The 15,015-nt window shown below is 45.2% G+C and overlaps 1 long non-coding RNA gene across 2 annotated transcripts; it reads left to right on the top strand.

Annotated features, from left to right (window-relative positions):
* The first annotated feature begins 654 nt into the window (after positions 1-654).
* Positions 655-5,455, top strand: LOC143815133 (uncharacterized). Of its 2 annotated transcripts, none has more exons than XR_013223687.1 (3): positions 655-722; positions 1,815-3,066; positions 4,695-5,455. It is a non-coding gene; the product is annotated as an uncharacterized LOC143815133 (long non-coding RNA). The 2 variants fall into 2 exon arrangements; XR_013223686.1 differs by having other exon boundaries at positions 1,815-3,070.
* Positions 5,456-15,015: the final 9,560 nt, after the last annotated feature.

Genomic DNA, 15,015 nt, shown 5'->3' with positions numbered 1-15,015 from the left:
CAAACAAAGAAGAACTGCTTACATTTTTGCACCAGGAGTGGCATAAGGTCACCCAAAAGCAGTGTGAAAGAATAGTGGAAAGCATGCCAAGAGACATGAAAGCTGTGATTAAAAATCATGATTATTCCACAAAATATTGATTTCTGAACTCTTCCTGAGTTAAAACATTAGTATTGTTGTTTCTAAATAATAATGAACCTTTTTTTGCATTATTTGAGGCCTGCAAGCAATTCATTTTTTGTTATTTTGAACATTTCTCATTTTCAGAAAATAAATACAAAATGTATTGCTTGAACTTCGGAGACATGTTGTCAGTAGTTTATAGAATAAAAGAACAATTTACATTTTAACCAAAAATATACCTATAAAGAGAAAAATCAGACAAACTGAAAATTTTGCAGTGGTCTCTTAATTTTTGCCAGAGCTTTACATATGTGTGTCCCTATGGTTAGATGTCCTTTCTGTGGTAGACAGATGAATAGTTTTGGAAAATTACCATTGTCCCTTCATTGGTTGCGCCGTTGCTTCCAAATAACCTGTTCAAAAATTCAAAGTATGTCATTGGGTGGAAAGGGGTTAAACAGGCAGTTTGGATGACATCACAAAGCACATAAAGATCATAGACATCATATGACATCACAATTGGTATAGAATGTGCAAAGTGCAGCACCAGAGCCATCTTGTTTCATTAGAGCCTGACAGCTTGAAGGAAACAAGTCCAGGTAGGGAACTCTTCACTTATGACTTCACTCACAAATTGTATAGAAGGGGGGTTAGTCGTCGGATTCAGAACTACATCCTTCACAAGAAAATCTTAGCAAAACCCGCTGTATCATGTGTCCTGTGATTGTTATGATTCTATGATTTAAAAAAAAATGTGAGTGACTAGATTCCAAGTAAAATATGAACATTTTGGTTCTTTATTGAATAAGTGTGAGCCCTGCCCAACCGGGGTTACCAATCTGGACAACCTCTTCCCAAATGAGGACTTGTTAGGGATCAACTGATCATGTGTCACTCGCCTTGAAGACCCTCAGCAATCGTCTGGTTTGCCCTCTGTGACCCCCATGTACTCTAATAAAAGCATATAGAGAGGGGTGAGCCGGGGAGACAACTCCATTTGGTTCCATTTATGGGTAGCTTTGCCATTAATGTTGTGAAAACATTATCGCAACAAGTTTAATTGCAGACTGCTACAGATCTCCATTGTCAGCTCCCTTGGTCCTGTTGGATCAGGGGTGACCCGGAGCTGACAGTTTATCGTGATCAGGAATTGCAGTATGGCGTCCTGTGTTTTCCTTTAGTTCATAGAACAGTAGGTGATACCGATTAGAATAAAATGGTGGAAATGTTTAGGTTTTAACGTGCGTCATGACTCAATTAAAAATGAGGCTGGTGGTTATTTGCAGCCTGTGATTTTGCTTTATTAATTCTCCTCTTGATGTTGGAAACTTGATACATAACACACGAGTGGCAATTATTACGACAGGGGACATGACATCACAGGGCACATGACATCATAGATATCACATGACCTCACAATTGGTACAGAATGTATAAAGTTATTATCCTGAACCACCTTGTGTCCCCAGAAGCAGCAGCTTGAGTTAAACAAGTCCCGGTAGGCAGCTGCTCACTTAACACTAAGGCCCATTCACACATTGTGTGCCTTTGGATTGTTCATGGAGATGTTTAGAACTGCACCATCTACCCCTAAAACTTCTCAGCAAATATCTGTGACGTGTTGTTTCTTGTGTATTAGAATGATTCCTTAAATAGTACCTACCATTTAATCCTATTTTTTGTAATGATAGGTTATGTCTAATCTAGTGCAGATGAGCAGCTGTAATGAAGCACGGACAGATGACGGTGGCGCAGCAGGAAGGCTGAGCAGAAACAATGGAGAACGTAGTGGCTTGATGCCAGCAGGAGGACCACAACTGGAATCACAGGATATAATGAGCTGAACTGATTAAATGGCAACTGGCGTAATAGAGTTACAGACTCAGATCAGAGTTTGATCAGAGTGGCATCAGGTTTTCTTGGACGTGGAGAGGGGAAAAAAATATTTCTTCACCTTTTTTATTATGTCAGTCTGTGAAAATCGGATCGCACTCAGATGTCATCCAAGTGGGGTTCAATTTTTTCACGGGCCCATAGACTTGCATTGTCGATTTTGACTCGTCTCCAATTTTTTTCCGTGGATCACTGGGTCCGAGGAAAAAATCTGACATTTGCACATCCCCATAGAAAATCATATGTTCGAGTGATATCTGTCAAAACCAAAGATGCATTCAGATGACAAAATTGGTCGTTTGCACGAGCCCTTACGTGTAGTTGATCAGTGGGCGACTGGGTCCTGAGAAACCCACTGATTGGTCCAAACAGCTGCTCTATAGCATGCTGATCCACAGACAGAAGCACAGAGCTCTGCCGGAGCCGGCTCAAATCTATGTATGGGCTCGATAGAAAGTCTATTAGAGTGTATTCTACTCTGTGCACAGGCTTATAGAATTGCACAAATACACACAAACACATACATATTTATTTATTTTACTCGCTTACATAGCGCCATTAATTCTACAGCGCCATGTATACATACTATATGAATGAATTAAATATAAATAAATATATTTATACATATATATTTATATATATTCTCTCCGATTTTCACAGACTGTCAAAATGGAGAAACTTTTTTCCCCCTCTCCACCTGTGAGAGAAACAGATGCCACTTTGATCGCACTCTGCTCAAAGCCTGATCGAAGTCTGCAACTCTATTTTATATATACATATGTAATTTGTGGACTAAGGCTACGTCCCCACAGTCAGTAATCAGCAGCGCTTTGGACACAGCACATGTCTGCTCCGTCCAAGCACTGCCGGCTTTTGAACGCAGGTGATTCCGCATGTGTCCATTGAACCGTGCGGAATCACCGCGTCCTATACATTGTATGGGTGATATTTATCTTGCAGAGACTGAGCGTCTTCACAAGATAAATAAACATGCTGTGGTCTGGAAAGAGGCGCCGCATGTCCATCTCCGCAGGTGTCGGTGCACGCATAGTAGGTAGTTTGCGGGGGGGACAGCTTCACAGGAGGCAGGGTCACTGCTTCAGCAGGCTGGCGGTGGCAGCAGGAGTGGGCCAATGCTGCTGGGCCTGGGCTCTCATAAGATGTTTGTGCCAGGGAGTGGGGTCCCCTTGCCCATTGATTTCCCTGTGGTGGGCTTTGTGAAGATGGCTGCCGGAGGCCACGTATGCTCGGGTTGAGATCTTGGGAGACGAAATCTTGGAAGACGACCTTCGGCAGCCATTTTTTCGAAGCTCATAGTAGGGAAATCAATGGAAAAGGAGACTCCGCTCACCGGCGCCATCATCATATGAGAGCCTAGGGCCAGCAGCATCGGCCCACGCCTGCCACCTCCGCCAGCCTCCTGAAGCAATGACCCTGCCTCCTGTGACCTCGCTCCTCCGCAGTTGCCACGTCGGTAAGCTACCTTCAGATTATAAAACGCACTCATTTTCCTCCAAAATTTGGAGGGAAAAAAGTACGTTTCATAATTTGAAAAATTTGGTATGCCTGCAGAAGCAGGGAGTTGCTTTGTGCATGGTCAAGTATCAAGTTTGCACCCTTATTGCTGGCCTAGCATAGATGTTTAGAAGCCTTGTGGTGCATTACATTTCCCAATGTGTGGCTTATTCCCACTGGCAGACTCAGCTTCAGATGTTCAATGAGCGATCTGTAATAAATCATTCAGTGTGCAATATTCTCGCCAGCACATGTCCTATTTACACAGGAGGGTGTGCCATCAAGAACAATGATCTTTTTGTGAGGCACAAAAGATCATTTCACCTGATGAACAAGCATTTTGCTCATTCATTGCATGATCTGCAGCCTTAGGTACAATTATTGTGCAGGAGCGTCCCTAAGAAACTCTTGTTCGCAGTAATCATGCAGTGTAAATGCACCTTTGGCAGCCGAATATCTATTGCTAATTAGATCATCAAAGTATACATGGAATTAGATTGTAAACTAGGAGCAGGGTGTAGATTAGTCTGTATGCTTTCATCAGCATGCATATTGTATATTAGATTGTAAACTAGGAGCAGGGTGTAGATTAGTCTGTATGCTTTTATCAGCATGCATATTGTATATTATATTGTAAACTAGGAGCAGGGTGTAGATTAGGCTACTTTCACACTAGCGTCGTGCACTGCACGTCGCAATGTGTTGTTGTTGGGAAAAAACGCATCCTGCAAAGTTGCCCGCAGGATGCGTTTTTTCTCCATAGACTTTTATTAGCGCAGTGTCACACGTCGCAACCGACGTGTGACGGTTGCGTCGCGTTTTGGCACACCGCCGGCACAAAAAAAAGTTACATGTAGCGATTTTTGTGCGTCGAGTCCACCCACTCCTCCCCGGACCTTGCAATGGGGCAGCGGAAGCGTCGTAAGACTGCTTCCGCTGCCAACGTCGGGCATTTTTTTCACAGTATGCGTCAGTACGTCGGGCCGATGCTGCATCGGCCCCGTACCGGCGCTAGTGTGAAAGCAGCCTTAGTCTACAAATTCTCAGGGGCAGCCTGTATATTGTATATTAGATTGGAAGCTCTTTTAAATGTTACACAAATAAATATTTCAACTTTTATTTCCTGGTTGGATGTGCCGACATATGCCATCTCGTCATTTCAGTAATGCTGTAATGACCAGCGGGTGCGGCACCCACCAGCATGTCTCCAGGCTGAACAGAAAATCGCAAGCTGTCAATGTGGTGAGCTCCTGTACTCCCCCTCCCTCATTTACCTGCACATTATTCTGTATGCTCTCAACTGGATGTATATTGTATATTAGATTGTAAGCTCCCAGGAGCAGGGTGTATATTGTATATTAGATTATAAGCTCCTAGGAGCAGGGTGTATATTGTATATTAGATTGTAAGCTCCTAGGAGCAGGGTATATATTCTATAGTAGATTGTAAGCTCCAAGGAGCAGGTGTATATTGTATATTACATTGTAAGCTCCTAGGAGCAGGGTGTATATTGTATATTAGATTGTAAGCTCCTAGGAGCAGGGTGTATATGGTATATTAGATTTTACAAGGTGTATTTATCTTTTCCCTTCCAAATCGACTCTCCTGAGCTTATAATACATGTAGATATAGAGCAATATGCAGCAGGACAGATGTGATCCAGGGAAATATCCGATCGCCACAACTGGGGTCAGGAAGGAATTTTTTTCCCCCCTGAGGCAGAACTCTCAGGGGGGTTTCTTCGCCTTCCTCTGGATCTTTTGATCCAGTGGCTCTCAGCCGGTCCTCAATGCCAACAGCTAGTTCTGTGGTCTGTATAGGGCCTGACCTGAGAGTCATTGTGATCATAGTTTAATTTCTTAAAGGGCCGGTAATATTTTTATTACAGTGTTGCTTATTGCTATTCCAATAAAAAAATTAAAAGAAAAAATAAAAGTGTCATGGGAGTTTTTGTATTCACTTTCCTTTTACACAGTTACAATGATAGGAGTGATCATTACTACCATCAATACTCTACAAGTTGAACCAGGAATTATAGGGGGGCGCCAATTACAGAAGGCAGACCACATATATCTCCACCCATTGTAGTATCATAATGTCAACTCCTGTCCCAAGATATATTGGAAGTGTAATCGAGGCAGTGCTCTAAAGTAGCATATGTCCTACACAACAAACTACCTGATAGAAGACTGAAGACAAGGACACAGCGCTGCAGAATGCAAGAGACACAAGTAGTGTAGGATTGGGGTGCCAAGGGCCCACCAGTAACCAACCCCTGGGCCCCACTTTTCTGCTGATAATGTGACATTATCCTCAATCACAAATGTATATAACAATAATCTGAGGAGATTGCTCCATGAATAAGATGTCGCCTTTATCTGTACATAGTGATTCAAGTATATATTGCCAAGTCCTGCTCATATAAGAGGGCAGTGGCTAACTCTTGCACAGTAACCCACCAGAGGATTTTCCTGTTCTCCTGTGGGCCAGTCAAAGCCTGGGTATAATATGTGTAATGCTTGTAAATGTAATACTTTGTGTTTGTAGTGGTGATCTGTCCAGCTTCATACTGTAGGTACAGACATAGTTAAAGCTTGGGACTAGCCCATAGTGGGAGAGGAAAGCCCTAGTAAAGCAGGACTACTTCCTCATAGTCAGATAGGGAAGTACAGTATGGTGGGCAGCCATCATTCAAGGCAGTGGGAGGCCTTACTGGAATCTCTTGTGGACATTCCTGGAACATCCGGAGCATAGAGCTCAGTACAGATACTACAAAGAGTGCCTTAAACTCTAATGTACAGAGGAAGTGGAAGGGAAACCGCGTTAAGGGAAGGTTGCACTGTGGGCCTGGTCAGGAAATCCCTGGAAAACCAGTTAAAAGGAACCTGTCACCCCCCAGGGCCTATTTAAGTAAAAGACCCACCTTCAGCAGCAGTAAGGCTGCATTTTGTGAAGGCGGCTCTTATGTTTATTATCCCTAGGAACACTGAAATAATGAGTTTTATAAATTTCCTGCCATACCTCTATTGAGTCAGGGAGGTTTGTTTTCTCCCCCTGACTCAACCGCCTCGCAGCCGTCCATCATCCCCCTCTGGCTTCCAGGCGCCGTCTCCTCTCTTTCTCATGACGTCACCTTCACCTGCGCTCTCCAATCAGTTCTCGGGCATGCGCCGTGTGCGCTGCCCGGGAACTTACATCAGGATATCGCGCCTGTGTGTACCGGAGGCCCCACACAGTGTGTTATGATGTATTCACACTGCGGGGCTGGGAATCTGGCGCCTGCGCAGAGGAGCGGGTCACCTTGCTCCATTGAAGATAGTGCCGATGTCTCGCGAGATTTGTGAAGTCTCGCGAGACTTTGGCACTTCTATCGAGGAGCACGGTGACCCGCTCCACTGCGCAGGGGGAGTTACAGGCTCCCTTTATCGTGAGGATAGTCCAGGAGGAACGGACAGCGATGCTGGAGACATACTGTACTAAAGAAAGAAGGAATAAGAAGTGCCCGAAACTGCATGTTACAATCTGAAGAACTTGGACTGCCCAATAAATGTTTGCTTGTTACAATGAACTGTGTGTTCCCTGAGTTATGAGCGGCGTCTCCTGAGGAAGGAGACCTAGAGAAAGCAGAGGCCTGCGGTCTACAGGTGAATGTGATGCACCCCACACTTGCCAGCAGGGACAGGCTGGGACTGAAATTCAGCCCTGGCATTTGAAATCACACAGGCCCATGGTGTTCCCACCGCCGAGCACCAGATGGGGATATATTACTAATATTACCCTGGATGGAGGAAATCAAGATTTACTACAAGATCAATATTTCTAATAATACCAATAATATTGCTATACTAGATGGTGGCCCGATTTTAACGCATCGGGTTTTCTAGAATATGCATGTCCACGTACTATATTGCACAGCCCACATAGTATGTTGGCCAGCCACTTAGTATATTGCCCAGTGACGTAGTATATTGCACAGCGACGTAGTATACAGCACAGAGCCACGTAGTATATTGCCCAATGACGTAGTATATTGCCCAGCCACGTAGTATATTGCCCAGTGACGTAGTATATTGCCCAGCGACGTAGTATACAGCACAGAGCCATGTAGTATATTGCCCAGCCACATAGTAGATTGCCCAGTCACGTATGTCACAGGTTAAAAAATAAAAAATAAACATACTCACCTTCCGATCCGAGGGCCCCTTGTAGTTCTAACATACTCACCACACTTGTAGTTCTGTTGCCTGTGCGCGGTACAGGCGGCAGCTTCCGGTCCCAGGGTGTGATGACGTCGCGGTCAAGTGACCGTGACGTTATGGCAGGTCCTGCTCGCGCAGGAGTGCAGGGCCTGTGATGACGTCGCGGTCACATGACCGTGACGTCACGGCAGGTCCTACTGCCATACGATTCTTGCTACCGGAAACTGCCGCTTGCACAGAGCGGTTACCGGAGGGTGGCGAGGAGCGGGAAAGGCAGCGGAAGGTGAGTATATAATGATTTTTTTTTTTTTTATAATTATTTTTAACATTAGATCCTTTTACTATTGACGCTGCATAGGCAGCGTCAATAGTAAAAACTTGGTCACACGGTTAATAGCGGCGGTAACGGAGTGAGTTACCCGCGGCATTACGCGGTCCGTTACCCCTGGCATTAACCCTGTGTGAGCCGTGACTGCGGGGAGTATGGAGCGGCCGCCCGGCACTGACTGCAGGGGAGTAGGGAGGGACTAATTGGACTGTGCCCGTCGCTGATTGGTCGCGGCAGCCATGACAGGCAGCTGGCGAGACCAATCAGCAAATGAATAACCATGACGGAAGTTGCCGACAGAAGGACAGAAAGACGGAAGTATACCCCTTAGGCCTCTTTCACACTTCAGTCGTTTGGCGTCAGTCACTACCGACAAAGTGACGGATCGACGGATCCGTCACAATTGTTGAAAAAACGGATGTAACGGATCCGTTTTTTTGACGGATCCGTTACTCGGGGGTTGTATATACTTTTTGGAGCATGCGCAATTGAAAAAACTTTAAAAAACGGATTGGGGCGACGGATCCGCCAAAAAACGGATCGCGACGGATCCGTCGCCCATAGGTGGCCATTCTATGAAATGACGGACGCGACGGATCCGTCGCGATCCGCCATTTCAACGGAGACAAAAAACGTCTAGATGAACGTCAATGTCTAGATGACGTCCGCTAAATTTTGACGGATCCGTCGCATGACGGATGGAACGGACGACCATCCGTCACAATCCGTCGCTAATGCAAGTCTATGGGGAAAAAAACGGATCCGTCGAAAAAAAAACCGGATCCGTTTTTTGAGGAAAATGACGGTTTTAGACTGACGCCAAACGACTGAAGTGTGAAAGAGGCCTTAGACAATTATATAGTAGATAAGTAGAGAACTTGGCACACACCAGATGCTGAAGTATAGTATTTCATTCAAAAGGTGGCTACAGACAAAACCAAACGTTTCGGTCATATAGACCTTCCTCAATGTACCGAATCATAATTGATGAGATATAGGTGATCCCCTCTCAAGAAAAAGTAACTCAGCATAGATATCACTGGTATAGAGTGCTGCCAGTACAGAGTGGCTATGTGGACCATGTCCTAGTTAGTTATGTGGGGATTTTTCCCCACATAATCCCCACACACAATCCCCACATAACTGGCAGCACTCTATACCCATGATATCTATGCTGAGTTACTTTTTCTTGCGAGGGGATCAGCTAAATCTCAGCAATTACCACTCGGTACATTGAGGAAGGTCTATATGACCGAAACGTCTGGTTTTGTATGTATCTACCTTTTGAATTAAATACTTCAGCATCTGGTGTGTGCCAAGTTCTTTACATAAATCTGTATGGTTTGGGAACCTACTTGAGCACCATTCTCCAGTTGTGCTAATTACCTTTTCACATTGACCCCGTAGAATATTATGCCCCCACAAAGTATGATGGCCCCACAGTATGATTTTCCCACAAACCTTACACAAAGTATGATGCTCCACAGCACACCACACATTAAGATTGTCACCACAGACCCCTATACAGTATGATGTCCACCACAGGCCCCTATAAAAAGTCTGATGTCTACCAAAGCCCCCAGACTGTAGGAGGATCCCACAGCACATATACAGTATGATGTTCCCCATAACCTTCTCATACAGTATGATGGTCACCACAGCCCCAACACAGTATAATGTATCCCATAGACCTACAGAAGGTATCATGCCCACCACAGCCACCCCACACAGTATGATGTCCACCACAACCACCCTACACAGTAAGCTGGTCCTCCCAACAGCCACCCCACACAGTATGATAGATCTGTCATACACTATTGAGATCCCCCATAGCCAAAATACTATATGACGGTCCCCCCACAGCCCTCTATATAGTATGATGGGCCGGTCACAGCTCCCAGTATAGTATGATGGTTCACCTCACAGTCCCCCATATAGTATGATGGGCCCTCCAAGAGCCCCCTATTTAGTATGATGGTGTCCCAACACCCCCATATAGTATGATGGTACACCTCACAGCTCATTATATATTATGATGGTACACCTCACAGTTCCTATACAGTATGATGGTACCACTAACAATCCCCCATATATTATGTTTCATCTCATAGCCCCCTATATAGTATGATGGTCCAACTCAAAGCCCCCTCATACAGTATGATGGTCCCTCCGACAGCCCTCTATATAGTATGATGGTCCCCTTAAAAACACCTCCTATATAGTATGGTAGTACAAACCACAGCTCCTTATATATTATGATGGCACACCTCACAGCTCCTATGTAGTATGATGGTCCATCTCACAGTCCCCTCCATTTACTATGGTGGTCCTCCCCACAGTCCCTTATATACTATGATGGTCCAATTCACTGTGCCCTATATAGTCATGGTCCCCCACAACCACCCAAAGATTAAAAAAATCCCTATAATCACATAATTCAGACATCTCATCCTCGGCAGCGTCTGACTCCTCTTCTATCTATTCTCGCAGTGGATGCTGGAGGCGCGATGCCAGCACTGCCAACGTCATCTGTTATTGCTGGCCTCAAGCAGGTCACAGCCAGAAAGGACACCAGCGGCCTGCTGGGGCAAGTGACGGAGCCAGCAGCTTTGTGCTCCGTCGCAACTGTTAACAGTATTGGTGTCCTGAGGATGCAGATTCTGATAACAAGGTAGCAGACAAGGCGGCCCACGACCAGACAGGCCCTTCTGGCATTTGCGAGAATTGCCAGATGGCCTGTCCGGCTCTGGTTTTAGATATCGTTTACAGTAAACAAATTTACGATACCAGTCTGGTACAGAGGGGAGAGGACCCTGTCTGTTGTGAATTCTGCTCTTGGACTCCCTCCGGTGGTTATAAGTGGTAGCGCTGCTGTCTGTCTGTCTTTCACAGCAGTCATCAGGTGTGTCCACTTCAGACTGGGCTATTTAGTCTGGCTTCACCCTTTAGTCAGTGCCAGTTGTCAATTGTTCCTGGAGGATTCACATCCTTTCATGGTCTCTCCTGCTTGCTGTTCATTTCATCAAAGATAAGTTCTGGCTTTGCTTTTTGCAGTCCACATGCTGAGGGCTTAATAGTTCAGTTCATTTCTACGTTTTGTTTTGTCCAGCTTGGTCTGTGCAAGGATTTGTTCAGTCATGCTGGTATCTCTGGAGATGCAGATATACCCTCCATATCTTTAGTTGGATGTGGAGATTTTGTACTTTCTGTGGTGGATATTTTCTAGTGTTTTTAATACTGACCGCATAGCACTCTGTTCTATCCTTTCTATCTAGCTAGTACGGCCTCCTTTGCTAAATCCTGATTTCTGTCTGCGTATGTTATTTCCCTCTCCTCTCACAGTCAATATTTGTGGGGGGCTGTCTATGCTTTGGGGATTTTCTCTGAGGCAACATAGTTTTCCTTTTGTTATCTCTAGGGGTATTTAGACCTCCGGCTGTGACGAGGTGTCTAGGGAGTGTTAGGAACATCCCACGGCTGCTTCTAGTTGTGGTGTTAAGTTCAGGGTCTGCGGTCAGTACAGGTACCACCTTCTCCAGAGTGTTCCTCATGCTGCTCCTAGGCCACCAGTTCATAACAGTACAACTGGCCAACAATGAGTTAATCGCATCTCAGAAGAAGGAAAAAAGTGTGCTGAGCCATTTTTTTTCTGTAGTCTGTTGTGGTTTTTTTTCCTCTTTACATCTGGGTGGCTCAGGAGTTTGGTGCTGGCATGGATATTCAGGGATTGGTTTCTCGTGTGGATCAACTTGCTGCTAGAGTACAGGGTATTTCCGATTATATCGTTCAGACTCCGGTTTTGCAGCCTAGAATTCCAACTCCTGATTTGTTTTTTGGGGATATGTCCAAATTTTTGAGCTTTAAAAATAACTGTAAACTGTTTTTTGCTCTGAAACCCCGTTCCTCTGGTGATTCCATCCAGCAAGTTAAAATTGTAATTTCTCTGCTGCGTGGCGACCCTCAGGATTGGGCATTCTCCCTGGAATCTGGGAATCCGGCTTTGCTTAATGTAGACACCTTTTTTCAGGCGCTAGGGTTATTGTATGAGGAATCTAATTTAGTGGATCATGCTGAGAAGACCTTGTTGGCCCTGAGTCAGGGTCAAGAAGCGGCAGAATCGTATTGCCTGAAATTTAGAAAATGGTCTGTGCTTACTAAATGGAATGAGGATGCCTTGGCGGCAATTTTCAGAAAGGGTCTTTCTGAATCGGTTAAAGATGTTATGGTGGGGTTCCCCACGCCTGCTGGTTTGAGTGATTCTACGTCTCTGGCCACTCAGATTGATCGGCGCTTGCACGAGCGCAGAGTTGTGCACACTATGGCATTGTCTTCCGAGCGGAGTCCTGAGCCTATGCAGTGTGATAGGATTGTGTCTAGAGCTGAACGACAAGGATTCAGACGTCAGAATAGGTTGTGTTTTTACTGTGGCGATTCTGCTCATGTTATTTCTGATCGCCCTAAGCGTGCAAAGAGAATCGCTAGTTCCGTTACCATCAGTACTGTACAACTTAAATTTCTGTTATCTGTGACCCTGATCTGCTCATTATCGTCATTTTCTGTCATGGCATTTGTGGATTCAGGCGCCGCTTTGAACTTAATGGACTTAGAATTTGCCAGACGTTGTGGTTTCCCCTTGCAGCCTTTGCAGAACCCTATTCCTTTGAGGGGAATTGATGCTACACCGTTGGCTAAAAATAAACCTCAGTTTTGGACACAGCTGACCATGTGCATGGCGGCAGCCCATCAGGAAGATTGTCGTTTTCTGGTGTTGCATAATTTGCATGATGCTATTGTGCTGGGTTTCCCATGGTTACGGGTGCATAATCCGGTATTGGATTGGAAATCTATGTCTGTGACTAGTTGGGGGTGTCAGGGGGTTCATGATGATGTTCCTTTGATGTCAATTTCCTCTTCCCTCTCTTCTGAAAAAATGAGTTTTTGTCAGATTTCCAGGATGTATTCGATGAGCCCAAGTCCAGTTCCTTTCCACCGCATAGGGACTGTGATTGTGCCATTGACTTGATTCCAGGCTGTAAGTTCCCTAAGGGCCGACTTTTCAACCTGTCTGTGCCAGAACATGCCACTATGCGGAGTTATGTTAAGGAGTCTTTGGAGAAGGGGCATATTCGGCCATCTTCTTCACCATTGGGAGCGGGTTTTTTTTTTCGTTGCCAAGAAGGATGGTTCCTTGAGACCCTGTATTGATTATCGCCTCTTGAATAAGATCACGGTCAAATTCCAATACCCTTTGCCTCTGCTCTCTGATTTGTTTGCTAGGATTAAGGGGGCTAGTTGGTTTACTAAGATTGACCTTCGAGGGGCATATAATCTTGTTCGTATTAAGCAGGGTGACGAATGGAAAACTGTATTTAATACGCCCGAAGGCCATTTTGAATACCTTGTGATGCCATTCGGGCTTTCTAATGCTCTATCTGTGTTTCAATCATTCATACATGATATCTTTCGGAATTATCTTGATAAATTCATGATTGTATATTTAGATGATGTTTTGATTTTTTCCAATGATTGGGAGTCTTATGTGAAACAAGTCAGGATGGTATTCCAGATCCTTCGTGATAATGCTTTGTTTGTGAAGGGGTCTAAGTGCCTCTTTGGAGTACAGAAGGTGTCTTTTTTGGGCTTTATTTTTTCTCCCTCATCTATAGAAATGGATCCGGTTAAGGTTCAGGCCATTCATGATTGGATTCAGCCCACCTCCGTGAAGAGCCTTCAGAAATTTTTGGGCTTTGCTAATTTTTATCACCGTTTCATTGCCAACTTCTCCAGTGTGGTTAAAGCCCTGACCGATTTGACGAAGAAAGGCGCTGATGTGACGAATTGGTCCCCTGCGGCTGTTTCTGCCTTTCAGGAGCTTAAACACCGATTTACTTCTGCCCCTGTGTTGCGTCAGCCAGATGTTTCTCTTCCTTTTCAGGTTGAAGTTGACGCCTCTGAGAATGGGGCAGGAGCCGTTTTGTCTCAGAGGAATTCTGATGGTTCCTTGATGAAACCGTGTGCCTTCTTTTCTCGAAAGTTTTCGCCTGCGGAACGCAATTATGATGTCGGCAATCGTGAGTTGTTGGCTATGAAGTGGGCATTTGAGGAGTGGCGACATTGGCTTGAGGGAGCTAAGCACCGTATAGTGGTCTTGACCGATCATAAGAATCTGATTTTCCTCGAGTCTGCCAAGCGGCTGAATCCTAGACAGGCCCGATGGTCCCTGTTTTTCTCCCGTTTTGATTTTGTGGTCTCGTATCTTCCGGGTTCTAAGAATGTTAAGGCTGATGCCCTTTCTAGGAGCTTTTTGCCCAATTCTCCTGGGGTCCTTGAGCCGGTCGGTATTCTGAAGGAAGGGGTTATTCTTTCTGCCATCTACCCTGATTTACGACGGGTTCTTCAGGAATTTCAGGCTGATAAACCTGACCGCTGTCCAGTGGGGAAACTGTTTGTTCCTGACAGATGGACTAGTAAAGTGATTTCTGAGATTCATTGTTCGGTGTTGGCTGGCCATCCTGGGATCTTTGGTACCAGAGAATTGGTTGGTAGGTCCTTTTGGTGGCCTTCTTTGTCACGGGATGTGCGTTCCTTTGTGCAGTCCTGTGGGACTTGTGCGCGGGCCAAACCTTGCTGCTCCCGCGCCAGTGGGTTGCTTTTGCCTTTGCCGGTCCCTGAGAGGCCTTGGACGCATATTTCTATGGATTTTATTTCAGATCTTCCGGTTTCCCAGAGGATGTCGGTTATCTGGGTGGTTTGTGACCGGTTTTCTAAGATGGTTCATTTGGTACCTTTGCCTAAATTGCCTTCCTCTTCTGAGTTGGTTCCGTTGTTTTTTCAGCATGTGGTTCATTTGCATGGCATTCCGGAGAATATTGTATCCGATAGAGGTTCCCAGTTTGTTTCTAGGTTTTGGCGAGCCTTTTGTGCTAGGCTGGGCATTGATTTGTCTTTTTCGTCCGC

Source organism: Ranitomeya variabilis, chromosome 3, assembly GCF_051348905.1.
Source record: "Ranitomeya variabilis isolate aRanVar5 chromosome 3, aRanVar5.hap1, whole genome shotgun sequence".
Taxonomy (NCBI): domain Eukaryota; kingdom Metazoa; phylum Chordata; class Amphibia; order Anura; family Dendrobatidae; genus Ranitomeya; species Ranitomeya variabilis.
This window is presented reverse-complemented; position numbering and strand designations above follow the sequence as displayed.